Below are 19,878 nucleotides of genomic sequence, written 5' to 3'. Positions count from 1 at the left end.
GCAATTAAGCATCAAAAGGAATGGGATCGGCTCCTACATACATAGCCATCTTTGTCTGTTCGGCGTGGCCTTAGATTCGATGCGCATGTAATTAGTTTTGGAGAAGAAAATTGAGGGTGTGATTTACCTGAGTGCATCTCTTGTCTCTATTTGCACTATAAACGTGTACTTGACTACAGCAACCAAGAAGCGCGAACGGCTTTTTCAGTGCCGACAGCCTGATTGTCTCTGACGTCAGCTGATTGTTGACGTCACTGCTCTATGACGTGTCAACAGGTCGTTCCCTAGCTCCATTGTCGGCACCAAGAGTATGTGCTTGGCAACCACATCTTTCCCTTCTTGGCCCTTTGCCCACCCATGTTCATCTCGTGTCGCTTATCAACCTGCTCCTACCTAGGTCGGGTGGGGTTGTCTTTCAGTCCTACTGCTTGTCGTGTGTCGGTAGTGGTGAATACAGCCACTGCACAAAACTCTTACCAGCTTCTGAAAACAAGCATATTCATCTAACTTTGCATACACTGTACACTGCATACTTACTACTGCCGTGAAATTATGCCGTCACCTTGGACCATCGGCTGTGTCTACTTTTGGCCTTTGCAAGCGCTGGAAAGGTTGTCATTCATTCACAAGGTGTCTATGCTTTTCCAAGTGAGAGGTACGGTAGATAGGAATGGGTCCTCATTTGGGAAGTGTAGCATTTGAATATCCATACTGTCAGTCAGCGATAAAGAAAAGGCGGGGTACAGTTTGATGAATGTTTACCAACAGGGGAAAATACCGAAAACATCAAGAGAGAGAAAGTTGTGTTCCTACCATTCCTTGTGTGTCGCCTTGCCACTGATACAAATGACATCCAAACGGAAGCTTTTTATAGACATCCAGTTTCCAGTGTTTTGACAACCTATTAAGGTAAACCCAAGTGTCACCTCCAAAGAAAACAATGAAACAATCCACCCCAATGAACTGTGTCACATCTTACACGCCACCAGTATCTCTATATTGTCTTACGAATCATCGTGAATGAGAGTACCGGGAATGACTAACAATTATATGTAACGTCTTGCGTAAGCTATTATCAAAGCTTAAAGCTACAATATCAACACTTTCGACACTCATCCCACCTTTTTAATTGACGCAGGTCGATGATGAAACACAAAGACATTGCAATTAAGCATCAAAAGGAATGGGATCGGCTCCTACATACATAGCCATCTTTGTCTGTTCGGCGTGGCCTTAGATTCGATGCGCATGTAATTAGTTTTGGAGAAGATAATTGAGGGTGTGATTTACCTGAGTGCATCTCTTGTCTCTATTTGCACTATAAACGTGTACTTGACTACAGCAACCAAGAAGCGCGAACGCCGTTTTCAGTGCAGACAGCCTAATTGTCTCTGACGTCAGCTGATTGTTGACGTCACTGCTCTATGACGTGTCAACAGGTCGTTCCCTAGCTCCATTGTCGGCATCAAGAGTATGTGCTTGGCAACCACATCTTTCCCTTCTTGGCCCTTTGCCCACCCATGTTCATCTTGTGTCGCTTATCAACCTGCTCCTACCTAGGTCGGGTGGGGTTGTCTTTCAGTCCTACTGCTTGCCGTGTGTCGGTAGTGGTGAATACAGCCACTGCACAAAACTCTTACCAGCCTCTGAAAACAAGCCCTACAACATATTCATCTAACTTTGCATACACTGTATACTGCATACTTACTACTGCCGTGAAATTATGCCGTCACCTTGGACCATCGACTGTGTCTACTTTTGGCCTTTGCAAGCGCTGGAAAGGTTGTCATTCATTCACAAGGTGTCTATGCTTTTCCAAGTGAGAGGTACGGTAGATAGGAATGGGTCCTCATTTGGGAAGTGTAGCATTTGAATATCCATACTGTCAGTCAGCGATAAAGAAAAGGCGGGGTACAGTTTGATGAATGTTTACCAACAGGGGAAAATACCGAAAACATCGGTTGTGAAAAGTTGTGTTCCTACCATTCCTTGTGTGTCACCTTGCGACTGATACAAATGACATCCAAACGGAAGCTTTTTATAGACATCCAGTTTCCAGTGTTTTGACAACCTATTAAGGTAAACCCAAGTGTCACCTCCAAAGAAAACAATAAAACAATCCACCCTAATGAACTGTGTCACATCTTACACGCCACCAGTATCTCTATATTGTCTTACGAATCATCGTGAATGGGAGTACCGGGAATGACTAACAATTATATGTAACGTCTTGCGTAAGCTATTATCAAAGCTTAAAGCTACAATATCAACACTTTTGACACTCATCCCACCTTTTTAATTGACGCAGGTCGATGATGAAACACAAAGACATTGCAATTAAGCATCAAAAGGAATGGGATCGGCTCCTACATACATAGCCATCTTTGTCTGTTCGGCGTGGCCTTAGATTCGATGCGCATGTAATTAGTTTTGGAGAAGAAAATTGAGGGTGTGATTTACCTGAGTGCATCTCTTGTCTCTATTTGCACTATAAACGTGTACTTGACTACAGCAACCAAGAAGCGCGAACGGCTTTTTCAGTGCCGACAGCCTGATTGTCTCTGACGTCAGCTGATTGTTGACGTCACTGCTCTATGACGTGTCAACAGGTCGTTCCCTAGCTCCATTGTCGGCACCAAGAGTATGTGCTTGGCAACCACATCTTTCCCTTCTTGGCCCTTTGCCCACCCATGTTCATCTCGTGTCGCTTATCAACCTGCTCCTACCTAGGTCGGGTGGGGTTGTCTTTCAGTCCTACTGCTTGTCGTGTGTCGGTAGTGGTGAATACAGCCACTGCACAAAACTCTTACCAGCCTCTGAAAACAAGCCCTACAACATATTCATCTAACTTTGCATACACTGTACACTGCATACTTACTACTGCCGTGAAATTATGCCGTCACCTTGGACCATCGGCTGTGTCTACTTTTGGCCTTTGCAAGCGCTGGAAAGGTTGTCATTCATTCACAAGGTGTCTATGCTTTTCCAAGTGAGAGGTACGGTAGATAGGAATGGGTCCTCATTTGGGAAGTGTAGCATTTGAATATCCATACTGTCAGTCAGCGATAAAGAAAAGGCGGGGTACAGTTTGATGAATGTTTACCAACAGGGGAAAATACCGAAAACATCAAGAGAGAGAAAGTTGTGTTCCTACCATTCCTTGTGTGTCGCCTTGCGACTAATACAAATGACATCCAAACGGAAGCTTTTTATAGACATCCAGTTTCCAGTGTTTTGACAACCTATTAAGGTAAACCCAAGTGTCACCTCCAAAGAAAACAATGAAACAATCCACCCCAATGAACTGTGTCACATCTTACACGCCACCAGTATCTCTATATTGTCTTACGAATCATCGTGAATGAGAGTACCGGGAATGACTAACAATTATATGTAACGTCTTGCGTAAGCTATTATCAAAGCTTAAAGCTACAATATCAACACTTTCGACACTCATCCCACCTTTTTAATTGACGCAGGTCGATGATGAAACACAAAGACATTGCAATTAAGCATCAAAAGGAATGGGATCGGCTCCTACATACATAGCCATCTTTGTCTGTTCGGCGTGACCTTAGATTCGATGCGCATGTAATTAGTTTTGGAGAAGAAAATTGAGGGTGTGATTTACCTGAGTGCATCTCTTGTCTCTATTTGCACTATAAACGTGTACTTGACTACAGCAACCAAGAAGCGCGAATGCCTTTTTCAGTGCCGACAGCCTGATTGCCTCTGACGTCAGCTGATTGTTGACGTCACTGCTCTATGACGTGTCAACAGGTCGTTCCCTAGCTCCATTGTCGGCATCAAGAGTATGTGCTTGGGAAGCACATCTTTCCCTTCTTGGCCCTTTGCCCACCCCTGTTCATCTTGTGTCGCTTATCAACCTGCTCCTACCTAGGTCGGGTGGGGTTGTCTTTCAGTCCTACTGCTTGCCGTGTGTCGGTAGTGGTGAATACAGCCACTGCACAAAACTCTTACCAGCCTCTGAAAACAAGCCCTACAACATATTCATCTAACTTTGCATACACTGTACACTGCATACTTACTACTGCCGTGAAATTATGCCGTCACCTTGGACCATCGGCTGTGTCTACTTTTGGCCTTTGCAAGCGCTGGAAAGGTTGTCATTCATTCACAAGGTGTCTATGCTTTTCCAAATGAGAGGTACGGTAGATAGGAATGGGTCCTCATTTGGGAAGTGTAGCATTTGAATATCCATACTGTCAGTCAGCGATAAAGAAAAGGCGGGGTACAGTTTGATGAATGTTTACCAACAGGGGAAAATACCGAAAACATCGGTTGTGAAAAGTTGTGTTCCTACCATTCCTTGTGTGTCACCTTGCGACTGATACAAATGACATCCAAACGGAAGCTTTTTATAGACATCCAGTTTCCAGTGTTTTGACAACCTATTAAGGTAAACCCAAGTGTCACCTCCAAAGAAAACAATAAAACAATCCACCCTAATGAACTGTGTCACATCTTACACGCCACCAGTATCTCTATATTGTCTTACGAATCATCGTGAATGGGAGTACCGGGAATGACTAACAATTATATGTAACGTCTTGCGTAAGCTATTATCAAAGCTTAAAGCTACAATATCAACACTTTTGACACTCATCCCACCTTTTTAATTGACGCAGGTCGATGATGAAACACAAAGACATTGCAATTAAGCATCAAAAGGAATGGGATCGGCTCCTACATACATAGCCATCTTTGTCTGTTCGGCGTGGCCTTAGATTCGATGCGCATGTAATTAGTTTTGGAGAAGAAAATTGAGGGTGTGATTTACCTGAGTGCATCTCTTGTCTCTATTTGCACTATAAACGTGTACTTGACTACAGCAACCAAGAAGCGCGAACGGCTTTTTCAGTGCCGACAGCCTGATTGTCTCTGACGTCAGCTGATTGTTGACGTCACTGCTCTATGACGTGTCAACAGGTCGTTCCCTAGCTCCATTGTCGGCATCAAGAGTATGTGCTTGGCAACCACATCTTTCCCTTCTTGGCCCTTTGCCCACCCATGTTCATCTCGTGTCGCTTATCAACCTGCTCCTACCTAGGTCGGGTGGGGTTGTCTTTCAGTCCTACTGCTTGTCGTGTGTCGGTAGTGGTGAATACAGCCACTGCACAAAACTCTTACCAGCTTCTGAAAACAAGCATATTCATCTAACTTTGCATACACTGTACACTGCATACTTACTACTGCCGTGAAATTATGCCGTCACCTTGGACCATCGGCTGTGTCTACTTTTGGCCTTTGCAAGCGCTGGAAAGGTTGTCATTCATTCACAAGGTGTCTATGCTTTTCCAAGTGAGAGGTACGGTAGATAGGAATGGGTCCTCATTTGGGAAGTGTAGCATTTGAATATCCATACTGTCAGTCAGCGATAAAGAAAAGGCGGGGTACAGTTTGATGAATGTTTACCAACAGGGGAAAATACCGAAAACATCAAGAGAGAGAAAGTTGTGTTCCTACCATTCCTTGTGTGTCGCCTTGCCACTGATACAAATGACATCCAAACGGAAGCTTTTTATAGACATCCAGTTTCCAGTGTTTTGACAACCTATTAAGGTAAACCCAAGTGTCACCTCCAAAGAAAACAATGAAACAATCCACCCCAATGAACTGTGTCACATCTTACACGCCACCAGTATCTCTATATTGTCTTACGAATCATCGTGAATGAGAGTACCGGGAATGACTAACAATTATATGTAACGTCTTGCGTAAGCTATTATCAAAGCTTAAAGCTACAATATCAACACTTTCGACACTCATCCCACCTTTTTAATTGACGCAGGTCGATGATGAAACACAAAGACATTGCAATTAAGCATCAAAAGGAATGGGATCGGCTCCTACATACATAGCCATCTTTGTCTGTTCGGCGTGGCCTTAGATTCGATGCGCATGTAATTAGTTTTGGAGAAGATAATTGAGGGTGTGATTTACCTGAGTGCATCTCTTGTCTCTATTTGCACTATAAACGTGTACTTGACTACAGCAACCAAGAAGCGCGAACGCCGTTTTCAGTGCAGACAGCCTAATTGTCTCTGACGTCAGCTGATTGTTGACGTCACTGCTCTATGACGTGTCAACAGGTCGTTCCCTAGCTCCATTGTCGGCATCAAGAGTATGTGCTTGGCAACCACATCTTTCCCTTCTTGGCCCTTTGCCCACCCATGTTCATCTTGTGTCGCTTATCAACCTGCTCCTACCTAGGTCGGGTGGGGTTGTCTTTCAGTCCTACTGCTTGCCGTGTGTCGGTAGTGGTGAATACAGCCACTGCACAAAACTCTTACCAGCCTCTGAAAACAAGCCCTACAACATATTCATCTAACTTTGCATACACTGTATACTGCATACTTACTACTGCCGTGAAATTATGCCGTCACCTTGGACCATCGACTGTGTCTACTTTTGGCCTTTGCAAGCGCTGGAAAGGTTGTCATTCATTCACAAGGTGTCTATGCTTTTCCAAGTGAGAGGTACGGTAGATAGGAATGGGTCCTCATTTGGGAAGTGTAGCATTTGAATATCCATACTGTCAGTCAGCGATAAAGAAAAGGCGGGGTACAGTTTGATGAATGTTTACCAACAGGGGAAAATACCGAAAACATCGGTTGTGAAAAGTTGTGTTCCTACCATTCCTTGTGTGTCACCTTGCGACTGATACAAATGACATCCAAACGGAAGCTTTTTATAGACATCCAGTTTCCAGTGTTTTGACAACCTATTAAGGTAAACCCAAGTGTCACCTCCAAAGAAAACAATAAAACAATCCACCCTAATGAACTGTGTCACATCTTACACGCCACCAGTATCTCTATATTGTCTTACGAATCATCGTGAATGGGAGTACCGGGAATGACTAACAATTATATGTAACGTCTTGCGTAAGCTATTATCAAAGCTTAAAGCTACAATATCAACACTTTTGACACTCATCCCACCTTTTTAATTGACGCAGGTCGATGATGAAACACAAAGACATTGCAATTAAGCATCAAAAGGAATGGGATCGGCTCCTACATACATAGCCATCTTTGTCTGTTCGGCGTGGCCTTAGATTCGATGCGCATGTAATTAGTTTTGGAGAAGAAAATTGAGGGTGTGATTTACCTGAGTGCATCTCTTGTCTCTATTTGCACTATAAACGTGTACTTGACTACAGCAACCAAGAAGCGCGAACGCCGTTTTCAGTGCAGACAGCCTAATTGTCTCTGACGTCAGCTGATTGTTGACGTCACTGCTCTATGACGTGTCAACAGGTCGTTCCCTAGCTCCATTGTCGGCATCAAGAGTATGTGCTTGGCAACCACATCTTTCCCTTCTTGGCCCTTTGCCCACCCATGTTCATCTTGTGTCGCTTATCAACCTGCTCCTACCTAGGTCGGGTGGGGTTGTCTTTCAGTCCTACTGCTTGCCGTGTGTCGGTAGTGGTGAATACAGCCACTGCACAAAACTCTTACCAGCCTCTGAAAACAAGCCCTACAACATATTCATCTAACTTTGCATACACTGTATACTGCATACTTACTACTGCCGTGAAATTATGCCGTCACCTTGGACCATCGACTGTGTCTACTTTTGGCCTTTGCAAGCGCTGGAAAGGTTGTCATTCATTCACAAGGTGTCTATGCTTTTCCAAGTGAGAGGTACGGTAGATAGGAATGGGTCCTCATTTGGGAAGTGTAGCATTTGAATATCCATACTGTCAGTCAGCGATAAAGAAAAGGCGGGGTACAGTTTGATGAATGTTTACCAACAGGGGAAAATACCGAAAACATCGGTTGTGAAAAGTTGTGTTCCTACCATTCCTTGTGTGTCACCTTGCGACTGATACAAATGACATCCAAACGGAAGCTTTTTATAGACATCCAGTTTCCAGTGTTTTGACAACCTATTAAGGTAAACCCAAGTGTCACCTCCAAAGAAAACAATAAAACAATCCACCCTAATGAACTGTGTCACATCTTACACGCCACCAGTATCTCTATATTGTCTTACGAATCATCGTGAATGGGAGTACCGGGAATGACTAACAATTATATGTAACGTCTTGCGTAAGCTATTATCAAAGCTTAAAGCTACAATATCAACACTTTTGACACTCATCCCACCTTTTTAATTGACGCAGGTCGATGATGAAACACAAAGACATTGCAATTAAGCATCAAAAGGAATGGGATCGGCTCCTACATACATAGCCATCTTTGTCTGTTCGGCGTGGCCTTAGATTCGATGCGCATGTAATTAGTTTTGGAGAAGAAAATTGAGGGTGTGATTTACCTGAGTGCATCTCTTGTCTCTATTTGCACTATAAACGTGTACTTGACTACAGCAACCAAGAAGCGCGAACGGCTTTTTCAGTGCCGACAGCCTGATTGTCTCTGACGTCAGCTGATTGTTGACGTCACTGCTCTATGACGTGTCAACAGGTCGTTCCCTAGCTCCATTGTCGGCACCAAGAGTATGTGCTTGGCAACCACATCTTTCCCTTCTTGGCCCTTTGCCCACCCATGTTCATCTCGTGTCGCTTATCAACCTGCTCCTACCTAGGTCGGGTGGGGTTGTCTTTCAGTCCTACTGCTTGTCGTGTGTCGGTAGTGGTGAATACAGCCACTGCACAAAACTCTTACCAGCTTCTGAAAACAAGCATATTCATCTAACTTTGCATACACTGTACACTGCATACTTACTACTGCCGTGAAATTATGCCGTCACCTTGGACCATCGGCTGTGTCTACTTTTGGCCTTTGCAAGCGCTGGAAAGGTTGTCATTCATTCACAAGGTGTCTATGCTTTTCCAAGTGAGAGGTACGGTAGATAGGAATGGGTCCTCATTTGGGAAGTGTAGCATTTGAATATCCATACTGTCAGTCAGCGATAAAGAAAAGGCGGGGTACAGTTTGATGAATGTTTACCAACAGGGGAAAATACCGAAAACATCAAGAGAGAGAAAGTTGTGTTCCTACCATTCCTTGTGTGTCGCCTTGCCACTGATACAAATGACATCCAAACGGAAGCTTTTTATAGACATCCAGTTTCCAGTGTTTTGACAACCTATTAAGGTAAACCCAAGTGTCACCTCCAGTGTTTTGACAACCTATTAAGGTAAACCCAAGTGTCACCTCCAAAGAAAACAATGAAACAATCCACCCCAATGAACTGTGTCACATCTTACACGCCACCAGTATCTCTATATTGTCTTACGAATCATCGTGAATGAGAGTACCGGGAATGACTAACAATTATATGTAACGTCTTGCGTAAGCTATTATCAAAGCTTAAAGCTACAATATCAACACTTTCGACACTCATCCCACCTTTTTAATTGACGCAGGTCGATGATGAAACACAAAGACATTGCAATTAAGCATCAAAAGGAATGGGATCGGCTCCTACATACATAGCCATCTTTGTCTGTTCGGCGTGGCCTTAGATTCGATGCGCATGTAATTAGTTTTGGAGAAGATAATTGAGGGTGTGATTTACCTGAGTGCATCTCTTGTCTCTATTTGCACTATAAACGTGTACTTGACTACAGCAACCAAGAAGCGCGAACGCCGTTTTCAGTGCAGACAGCCTAATTGTCTCTGACGTCAGCTGATTGTTGACGTCACTGCTCTATGACGTGTCAACAGGTCGTTCCCTAGCTCCATTGTCGGCATCAAGAGTATGTGCTTGGCAACCACATCTTTCCCTTCTTGGCCCTTTGCCCACCCATGTTCATCTTGTGTCGCTTATCAACCTGCTCCTACCTAGGTCGGGTGGGGTTGTCTTTCAGTCCTACTGCTTGCCGTGTGTCGGTAGTGGTGAATACAGCCACTGCACAAAACTCTTACCAGCCTCTGAAAACAAGCCCTACAACATATTCATCTAACTTTGCATACACTGTATACTGCATACTTACTACTGCCGTGAAATTATGCCGTCACCTTGGACCATCGACTGTGTCTACTTTTGGCCTTTGCAAGCGCTGGAAAGGTTGTCATTCATTCACAAGGTGTCTATGCTTTTCCAAGTGAGAGGTACGGTAGATAGGAATGGGTCCTCATTTGGGAAGTGTAGCATTTGAATATCCATACTGTCAGTCAGCGATAAAGAAAAGGCGGGGTACAGTTTGATGAATGTTTACCAACAGGGGAAAATACCGAAAACATCGGTTGTGAAAAGTTGTGTTCCTACCATTCCTTGTGTGTCACCTTGCGACTGATACAAATGACATCCAAACGGAAGCTTTTTATAGACATCCAGTTTCCAGTGTTTTGACAACCTATTAAGGTAAACCCAAGTGTCACCTCCAAAGAAAACAATAAAACAATCCACCCTAATGAACTGTGTCACATCTTACACGCCACCAGTATCTCTATATTGTCTTACGAATCATCGTGAATGGGAGTACCGGGAATGACTAACAATTATATGTAACGTCTTGCGTAAGCTATTATCAAAGCTTAAAGCTACAATATCAACACTTTTGACACTCATCCCACCTTTTTAATTGACGCAGGTCGATGATGAAACACAAAGACATTGCAATTAAGCATCAAAAGGAATGGGATCGGCTCCTACATACATAGCCATCTTTGTCTGTTCGGCGTGGCCTTAGATTCGATGCGCATGTAATTAGTTTTGGAGAAGAAAATTGAGGGTGTGATTTACCTGAGTGCATCTCTTGTCTCTATTTGCACTATAAACGTGTACTTGACTACAGCAACCAAGAAGCGCGAACGGCTTTTTCAGTGCCGACAGCCTGATTGTCTCTGACGTCAGCTGATTGTTGACGTCACTGCTCTATGACGTGTCAACAGGTCGTTCCCTAGCTCCATTGTCGGCACCAAGAGTATGTGCTTGGCAACCACATCTTTCCCTTCTTGGCCCTTTGCCCACCCATGTTCATCTCGTGTCGCTTATCAACCTGCTCCTACCTAGGTCGGGTGGGGTTGTCTTTCAGTCCTACTGCTTGTCGTGTGTCGGTAGTGGTGAATACAGCCACTGCACAAAACTCTTACCAGCCTCTGAAAACAAGCCCTACAACATATTCATCTAACTTTGCATACACTGTACACTGCATACTTACTACTGCCGTGAAATTATGCCGTCACCTTGGACCATCGGCTGTGTCTACTTTTGGCCTTTGCAAGCGCTGGAAAGGTTGTCATTCATTCACAAGGTGTCTATGCTTTTCCAAGTGAGAGGTACGGTAGATAGGAATGGGTCCTCATTTGGGAAGTGTAGCATTTGAATATCCATACTGTCAGTCAGCGATAAAGAAAAGGCGGGGTACAGTTTGATGAATGTTTACCAACAGGGGAAAATACCGAAAACATCAAGAGAGAGAAAGTTGTGTTCCTACCATTCCTTGTGTGTCGCCTTGCGACTAATACAAATGACATCCAAACGGAAGCTTTTTATAGACATCCAGTTTCCAGTGTTTTGACAACCTATTAAGGTAAACCCAAGTGTCACCTCCAAAGAAAACAATGAAACAATCCACCCCAATGAACTGTGTCACATCTTACACGCCACCAGTATCTCTATATTGTCTTACGAATCATCGTGAATGAGAGTACCGGGAATGACTAACAATTATATGTAACGTCTTGCGTAAGCTATTATCAAAGCTTAAAGCTACAATATCAACACTTTCGACACTCATCCCACCTTTTTAATTGACGCAGGTCGATGATGAAACACAAAGACATTGCAATTAAGCATCAAAAGGAATGGGATCGGCTCCTACATACATAGCCATCTTTGTCTGTTCGGCGTGACCTTAGATTCGATGCGCATGTAATTAGTTTTGGAGAAGAAAATTGAGGGTGTGATTTACCTGAGTGCATCTCTTGTCTCTATTTGCACTATAAACGTGTACTTGACTACAGCAACCAAGAAGCGCGAATGCCTTTTTCAGTGCCGACAGCCTGATTGCCTCTGACGTCAGCTGATTGTTGACGTCACTGCTCTATGACGTGTCAACAGGTCGTTCCCTAGCTCCATTGTCGGCATCAAGAGTATGTGCTTGGGAAGCACATCTTTCCCTTCTTGGCCCTTTGCCCACCCCTGTTCATCTTGTGTCGCTTATCAACCTGCTCCTACCTAGGTCGGGTGGGGTTGTCTTTCAGTCCTACTGCTTGCCGTGTGTCGGTAGTGGTGAATACAGCCACTGCACAAAACTCTTACCAGCCTCTGAAAACAAGCCCTACAACATATTCATCTAACTTTGCATACACTGTACACTGCATACTTACTACTGCCGTGAAATTATGCCGTCACCTTGGACCATCGGCTGTGTCTACTTTTGGCCTTTGCAAGCGCTGGAAAGGTTGTCATTCATTCACAAGGTGTCTATGCTTTTCCAAATGAGAGGTACGGTAGATAGGAATGGGTCCTCATTTGGGAAGTGTAGCATTTGAATATCCATACTGTCAGTCAGCGATAAAGAAAAGGCGGGGTACAGTTTGATGAATGTTTACCAACAGGGGAAAATACCGAAAACATCGGTTGTGAAAAGTTGTGTTCCTACCATTCCTTGTGTGTCACCTTGCGACTGATACAAATGACATCCAAACGGAAGCTTTTTATAGACATCCAGTTTCCAGTGTTTTGACAACCTATTAAGGTAAACCCAAGTGTCACCTCCAAAGAAAACAATAAAACAATCCACCCTAATGAACTGTGTCACATCTTACACGCCACCAGTATCTCTATATTGTCTTACGAATCATCGTGAATGGGAGTACCGGGAATGACTAACAATTATATGTAACGTCTTGCGTAAGCTATTATCAAAGCTTAAAGCTACAATATCAACACTTTTGACACTCATCCCACCTTTTTAATTGACGCAGGTCGATGATGAAACACAAAGACATTGCAATTAAGCATCAAAAGGAATGGGATCGGCTCCTACATACATAGCCATCTTTGTCTGTTCGGCGTGGCCTTAGATTCGATGCGCATGTAATTAGTTTTGGAGAAGAAAATTGAGGGTGTGATTTACCTGAGTGCATCTCTTGTCTCTATTTGCACTATAAACGTGTACTTGACTACAGCAACCAAGAAGCGCGAACGGCTTTTTCAGTGCCGACAGCCTGATTGTCTCTGACGTCAGCTGATTGTTGACGTCACTGCTCTATGACGTGTCAACAGGTCGTTCCCTAGCTCCATTGTCGGCATCAAGAGTATGTGCTTGGCAACCACATCTTTCCCTTCTTGGCCCTTTGCCCACCCATGTTCATCTCGTGTCGCTTATCAACCTGCTCCTACCTAGGTCGGGTGGGGTTGTCTTTCAGTCCTACTGCTTGTCGTGTGTCGGTAGTGGTGAATACAGCCACTGCACAAAACTCTTACCAGCTTCTGAAAACAAGCATATTCATCTAACTTTGCATACACTGTACACTGCATACTTACTACTGCCGTGAAATTATGCCGTCACCTTGGACCATCGGCTGTGTCTACTTTTGGCCTTTGCAAGCGCTGGAAAGGTTGTCATTCATTCACAAGGTGTCTATGCTTTTCCAAGTGAGAGGTACGGTAGATAGGAATGGGTCCTCATTTGGGAAGTGTAGCATTTGAATATCCATACTGTCAGTCAGCGATAAAGAAAAGGCGGGGTACAGTTTGATGAATGTTTACCAACAGGGGAAAATACCGAAAACATCAAGAGAGAGAAAGTTGTGTTCCTACCATTCCTTGTGTGTCGCCTTGCCACTGATACAAATGACATCCAAACGGAAGCTTTTTATAGACATCCAGTTTCCAGTGTTTTGACAACCTATTAAGGTAAACCCAAGTGTCACCTCCAAAGAAAACAATGAAACAATCCACCCCAATGAACTGTGTCACATCTTACACGCCACCAGTATCTCTATATTGTCTTACGAATCATCGTGAATGAGAGTACCGGGAATGACTAACAATTATATGTAACGTCTTGCGTAAGCTATTATCAAAGCTTAAAGCTACAATATCAACACTTTCGACACTCATCCCACCTTTTTAATTGACGCAGGTCGATGATGAAACACAAAGACATTGCAATTAAGCATCAAAAGGAATGGGATCGGCTCCTACATACATAGCCATCTTTGTCTGTTCGGCGTGGCCTTAGATTCGATGCGCATGTAATTAGTTTTGGAGAAGATAATTGAGGGTGTGATTTACCTGAGTGCATCTCTTGTCTCTATTTGCACTATAAACGTGTACTTGACTACAGCAACCAAGAAGCGCGAACGCCGTTTTCAGTGCAGACAGCCTAATTGTCTCTGACGTCAGCTGATTGTTGACGTCACTGCTCTATGACGTGTCAACAGGTCGTTCCCTAGCTCCATTGTCGGCATCAAGAGTATGTGCTTGGCAACCACATCTTTCCCTTCTTGGCCCTTTGCCCACCCATGTTCATCTTGTGTCGCTTATCAACCTGCTCCTACCTAGGTCGGGTGGGGTTGTCTTTCAGTCCTACTGCTTGCCGTGTGTCGGTAGTGGTGAATACAGCCACTGCACAAAACTCTTACCAGCCTCTGAAAACAAGCCCTACAACATATTCATCTAACTTTGCATACACTGTATACTGCATACTTACTACTGCCGTGAAATTATGCCGTCACCTTGGACCATCGACTGTGTCTACTTTTGGCCTTTGCAAGCGCTGGAAAGGTTGTCATTCATTCACAAGGTGTCTATGCTTTTCCAAGTGAGAGGTACGGTAGATAGGAATGGGTCCTCATTTGGGAAGTGTAGCATTTGAATATCCATACTGTCAGTCAGCGATAAAGAAAAGGCGGGGTACAGTTTGATGAATGTTTACCAACAGGGGAAAATACCGAAAACATCGGTTGTGAAAAGTTGTGTTCCTACCATTCCTTGTGTGTCACCTTGCGACTGATACAAATGACATCCAAACGGAAGCTTTTTATAGACATCCAGTTTCCAGTGTTTTGACAACCTATTAAGGTAAACCCAAGTGTCACCTCCAAAGAAAACAATAAAACAATCCACCCTAATGAACTGTGTCACATCTTACACGCCACCAGTATCTCTATATTGTCTTACGAATCATCGTGAATGGGAGTACCGGGAATGACTAACAATTATATGTAACGTCTTGCGTAAGCTATTATCAAAGCTTAAAGCTACAATATCAACACTTTTGACACTCATCCCACCTTTTTAATTGACGCAGGTCGATGATGAAACACAAAGACATTGCAATTAAGCATCAAAAGGAATGGGATCGGCTCCTACATACATAGCCATCTTTGTCTGTTCGGCGTGGCCTTAGATTCGATGCGCATGTAATTAGTTTTGGAGAAGAAAATTGAGGGTGTGATTTACCTGAGTGCATCTCTTGTCTCTATTTGCACTATAAACGTGTACTTGACTACAGCAACCAAGAAGCGCGAACGCCGTTTTCAGTGCAGACAGCCTAATTGTCTCTGACGTCAGCTGATTGTTGACGTCACTGCTCTATGACGTGTCAACAGGTCGTTCCCTAGCTCCATTGTCGGCATCAAGAGTATGTGCTTGGCAACCACATCTTTCCCTTCTTGGCCCTTTGCCCACCCATGTTCATCTTGTGTCGCTTATCAACCTGCTCCTACCTAGGTCGGGTGGGGTTGTCTTTCAGTCCTACTGCTTGCCGTGTGTCGGTAGTGGTGAATACAGCCACTGCACAAAACTCTTACCAGCCTCTGAAAACAAGCCCTACAACATATTCATCTAACTTTGCATACACTGTATACTGCATACTTACTACTGCCGTGAAATTATGCCGTCACCTTGGACCATCGACTGTGTCTACTTTTGGCCTTTGCAAGCGCTGGAAAGGTTGTCATTCATTCACAAGGTGTCTATGCTTTTCCAAGTGAGAGGTACGGTAGATAGGAATGGGTCCTCATTTGGGAAGTGTAGCATTTGAATATCCATACTGTCAGTCAGCGATAAAGAAAAGGCGGGGTACAGTTTGATGAATGTTTACCAACAGGGGAAAATACCGAAAACATCGGTTGTGAAAAGTTGTGTTCCTACCATTCCTTGTGTGTCACCTTGCGACTGATACAAATGACATCCAAACGGAAGCTTTTTATAGACATCCAGTTTCCAGTGTTTTGACAACCTATTAAGGTAAACCCAAGTGTCACCTCCAAAGAAAACAATAAAACAATCCACCCTAATGAACTGTGTCACATCTTACACGCCACCAGTATCTCTATATTGTCTTACGAATCATCGTGAATGGGAGTACCGGGAATGACTAACAATTATATGTAACGTCTTGCGTAAGCTATTATCAAAGCTTAAAGCTACAATATCAACACTTTTGACACTCATCCCACCTTTTTAATTGACGCAGGTCGATGATGAAACACAAAGACATTGCAATTAAGCATCAAAAGGAATGGGATCGGCTCCTACATACATAGCCATCTTTGTCTGTTCGGCGTGGCCTTAGATTCGATGCGCATGTAATTAGTTTTGGAGAAGAAAATTGAGGGTGTGATTTACCTGAGTGCATCTCTTGTCTCTATTTGCACTATAAACGTGTACTTGACTACAGCAACCAAGAAGCGCGAACGGCTTTTTCAGTGCCGACAGCCTGATTGTCTCTGACGTCAGCTGATTGTTGACGTCACTGCTCTATGACGTGTCAACAGGTCGTTCCCTAGCTCCATTGTCGGCACCAAGAGTATGTGCTTGGCAACCACATCTTTCCCTTCTTGGCCCTTTGCCCACCCATGTTCATCTCGTGTCGCTTATCAACCTGCTCCTACCTAGGTCGGGTGGGGTTGTCTTTCAGTCCTACTGCTTGTCGTGTGTCGGTAGTGGTGAATACAGCCACTGCACAAAACTCTTACCAGCTTCTGAAAACAAGCATATTCATCTAACTTTGCATACACTGTACACTGCATACTTACTACTGCCGTGAAATTATGCCGTCACCTTGGACCATCGGCTGTGTCTACTTTTGGCCTTTGCAAGCGCTGGAAAGGTTGTCATTCATTCACAAGGTGTCTATGCTTTTCCAAGTGAGAGGTACGGTAGATAGGAATGGGTCCTCATTTGGGAAGTGTAGCATTTGAATATCCATACTGTCAGTCAGCGATAAAGAAAAGGCGGGGTACAGTTTGATGAATGTTTACCAACAGGGGAAAATACCGAAAACATCAAGAGAGAGAAAGTTGTGTTCCTACCATTCCTTGTGTGTCGCCTTGCCACTGATACAAATGACATCCAAACGGAAGCTTTTTATAGACATCCAGTTTCCAGTGTTTTGACAACCTATTAAGGTAAACCCAAGTGTCACCTCCAGTGTTTTGACAACCTATTAAGGTAAACCCAAGTGTCACCTCCAAAGAAAACAATGAAACAATCCACCCCAATGAACTGTGTCACATCTTACACGCCACCAGTATCTCTATATTGTCTTACGAATCATCGTGAATGAGAGTACCGGGAATGACTAACAATTATATGTAACGTCTTGCGTAAGCTATTATCAAAGCTTAAAGCTACAATATCAACACTTTCGACACTCATCCCACCTTTTTAATTGACGCAGGTCGATGATGAAACACAAAGACATTGCAATTAAGCATCAAAAGGAATGGGATCGGCTCCTACATACATAGCCATCTTTGTCTGTTCGGCGTGGCCTTAGATTCGATGCGCATGTAATTAGTTTTGGAGAAGATAATTGAGGGTGTGATTTACCTGAGTGCATCTCTTGTCTCTATTTGCACTATAAACGTGTACTTGACTACAGCAACCAAGAAGCGCGAACGCCGTTTTCAGTGCAGACAGCCTAATTGTCTCTGACGTCAGCTGATTGTTGACGTCACTGCTCTATGACGTGTCAACAGGTCGTTCCCTAGCTCCATTGTCGGCATCAAGAGTATGTGCTTGGCAACCACATCTTTCCCTTCTTGGCCCTTTGCCCACCCATGTTCATCTTGTGTCGCTTATCAACCTGCTCCTACCTAGGTCGGGTGGGGTTGTCTTTCAGTCCTACTGCTTGCCGTGTGTCGGTAGTGGTGAATACAGCCACTGCACAAAACTCTTACCAGCCTCTGAAAACAAGCCCTACAACATATTCATCTAACTTTGCATACACTGTATACTGCATACTTACTACTGCCGTGAAATTATGCCGTCACCTTGGACCATCGACTGTGTCTACTTTTGGCCTTTGCAAGCGCTGGAAAGGTTGTCATTCATTCACAAGGTGTCTATGCTTTTCCAAGTGAGAGGTACGGTAGATAGGAATGGGTCCTCATTTGGGAAGTGTAGCATTTGAATATCCATACTGTCAGTCAGCGATAAAGAAAAGGCGGGGTACAGTTTGATGAATGTTTACCAACAGGGGAAAATACCGAAAACATCGGTTGTGAAAAGTTGTGTTCCTACCATTCCTTGTGTGTCACCTTGCGACTGATACAAATGACATCCAAACGGAAGCTTTTTATAGACATCCAGTTTCCAGTGTTTTGACAACCTATTAAGGTAAACCCAAGTGTCACCTCCAAAGAAAACAATAAAACAATCCACCCTAATGAACTGTGTCACATCTTACACGCCACCAGTATCTCTATATTGTCTTACGAATCATCGTGAATGGGAGTACCGGGAATGACTAACAATTATATGTAACGTCTTGCGTAAGCTATTATCAAAGCTTAAAGCTACAATATCAACACTTTTGACACTCATCCCACCTTTTTAATTGACGCAGGTCGATGATGAAACACAAAGACATTGCAATTAAGCATCAAAAGGAATGGGATCGGCTCCTACATACATAGCCATCTTTGTCTGTTCGGCGTGGCCTTAGATTCGATGCGCATGTAATTAGTTTTGGAGAAGAAAATTGAGGGTGTGATTTACCTGAGTGCATCTCTTGTCTCTATTTGCACTATAAACGTGTACTTGACTACAGCAACCAAGAAGCGCGAACGGCTTTTTCAGTGCCGACAGCCTGATTGTCTCTGACGTCAGCTGATTGTTGACGTCACTGCTCTATGACGTGTCAACAGGTCGTTCCCTAGCTCCATTGTCGGCACCAAGAGTATGTGCTTGGCAACCACATCTTTCCCTTCTTGGCCCTTTGCCCACCCATGTTCATCTCGTGTCGCTTATCAACCTGCTCCTACCTAGGTCGGGTGGGGTTGTCTTTCAGTCCTACTGCTTGTCGTGTGTCGGTAGTGGTGAATACAGCCACTGCACAAAACTCTTACCAGCCTCTGAAAACAAGCCCTACAACATATTCATCTAACTTTGCATACACTGTACACTGCATACTTACTACTGCCGTGAAATTATGCCGTCACCTTGGACCATCGGCTGTGTCTACTTTTGGCCTTTGCAAGCGCTGGAAAGGTTGTCATTCATTCACAAGGTGTCTATGCTTTTCCAAGTGAGAGGTATGGTAGATAGGAATGGGTCCTCATTTGGGAAGTGTAGCATTTGAATATCCATACTGTCAGTCAGCGATAAAGAAAAGGCGGGGTACAGTTTGATGAATGTTTACCAACAGGGGAAAGTACCGAAAACATCAAGAGAGAGAAAGTTGTGTTCCTACCATTCCTTGTGTGTCGCCTTGCCACTGATACAAATGACATCCAAACGGAAGCTTTTTATAGATATCCAGTTTCCAGTGTTTTGACAACCTATTAAGGTAAACCCAAGTGTCACCTCCAAAGAAAACAATGAAACAATCCACCCCAATGAACTGTGTCACATCTTACACGCCACCAGTATCTCTATATTGTCTTACGAATCATCGTGAATGAGAGTACCGGGAATGACTAACAATTATATGTAACGTCTTGCGTAAGCTATTATCAAAGCTTAAAGCTACAATAT

The sequence above is a fragment of the Haliotis asinina genome, chromosome 12 (genome assembly GCF_037392515.1).
Source record: "Haliotis asinina isolate JCU_RB_2024 chromosome 12, JCU_Hal_asi_v2, whole genome shotgun sequence".
Classification (NCBI taxonomy): domain Eukaryota; kingdom Metazoa; phylum Mollusca; class Gastropoda; order Lepetellida; family Haliotidae; genus Haliotis; species Haliotis asinina.
The sequence above is the reverse complement of the archived record's forward strand: the minus strand, read 5'-3'. Positions refer to the sequence as shown.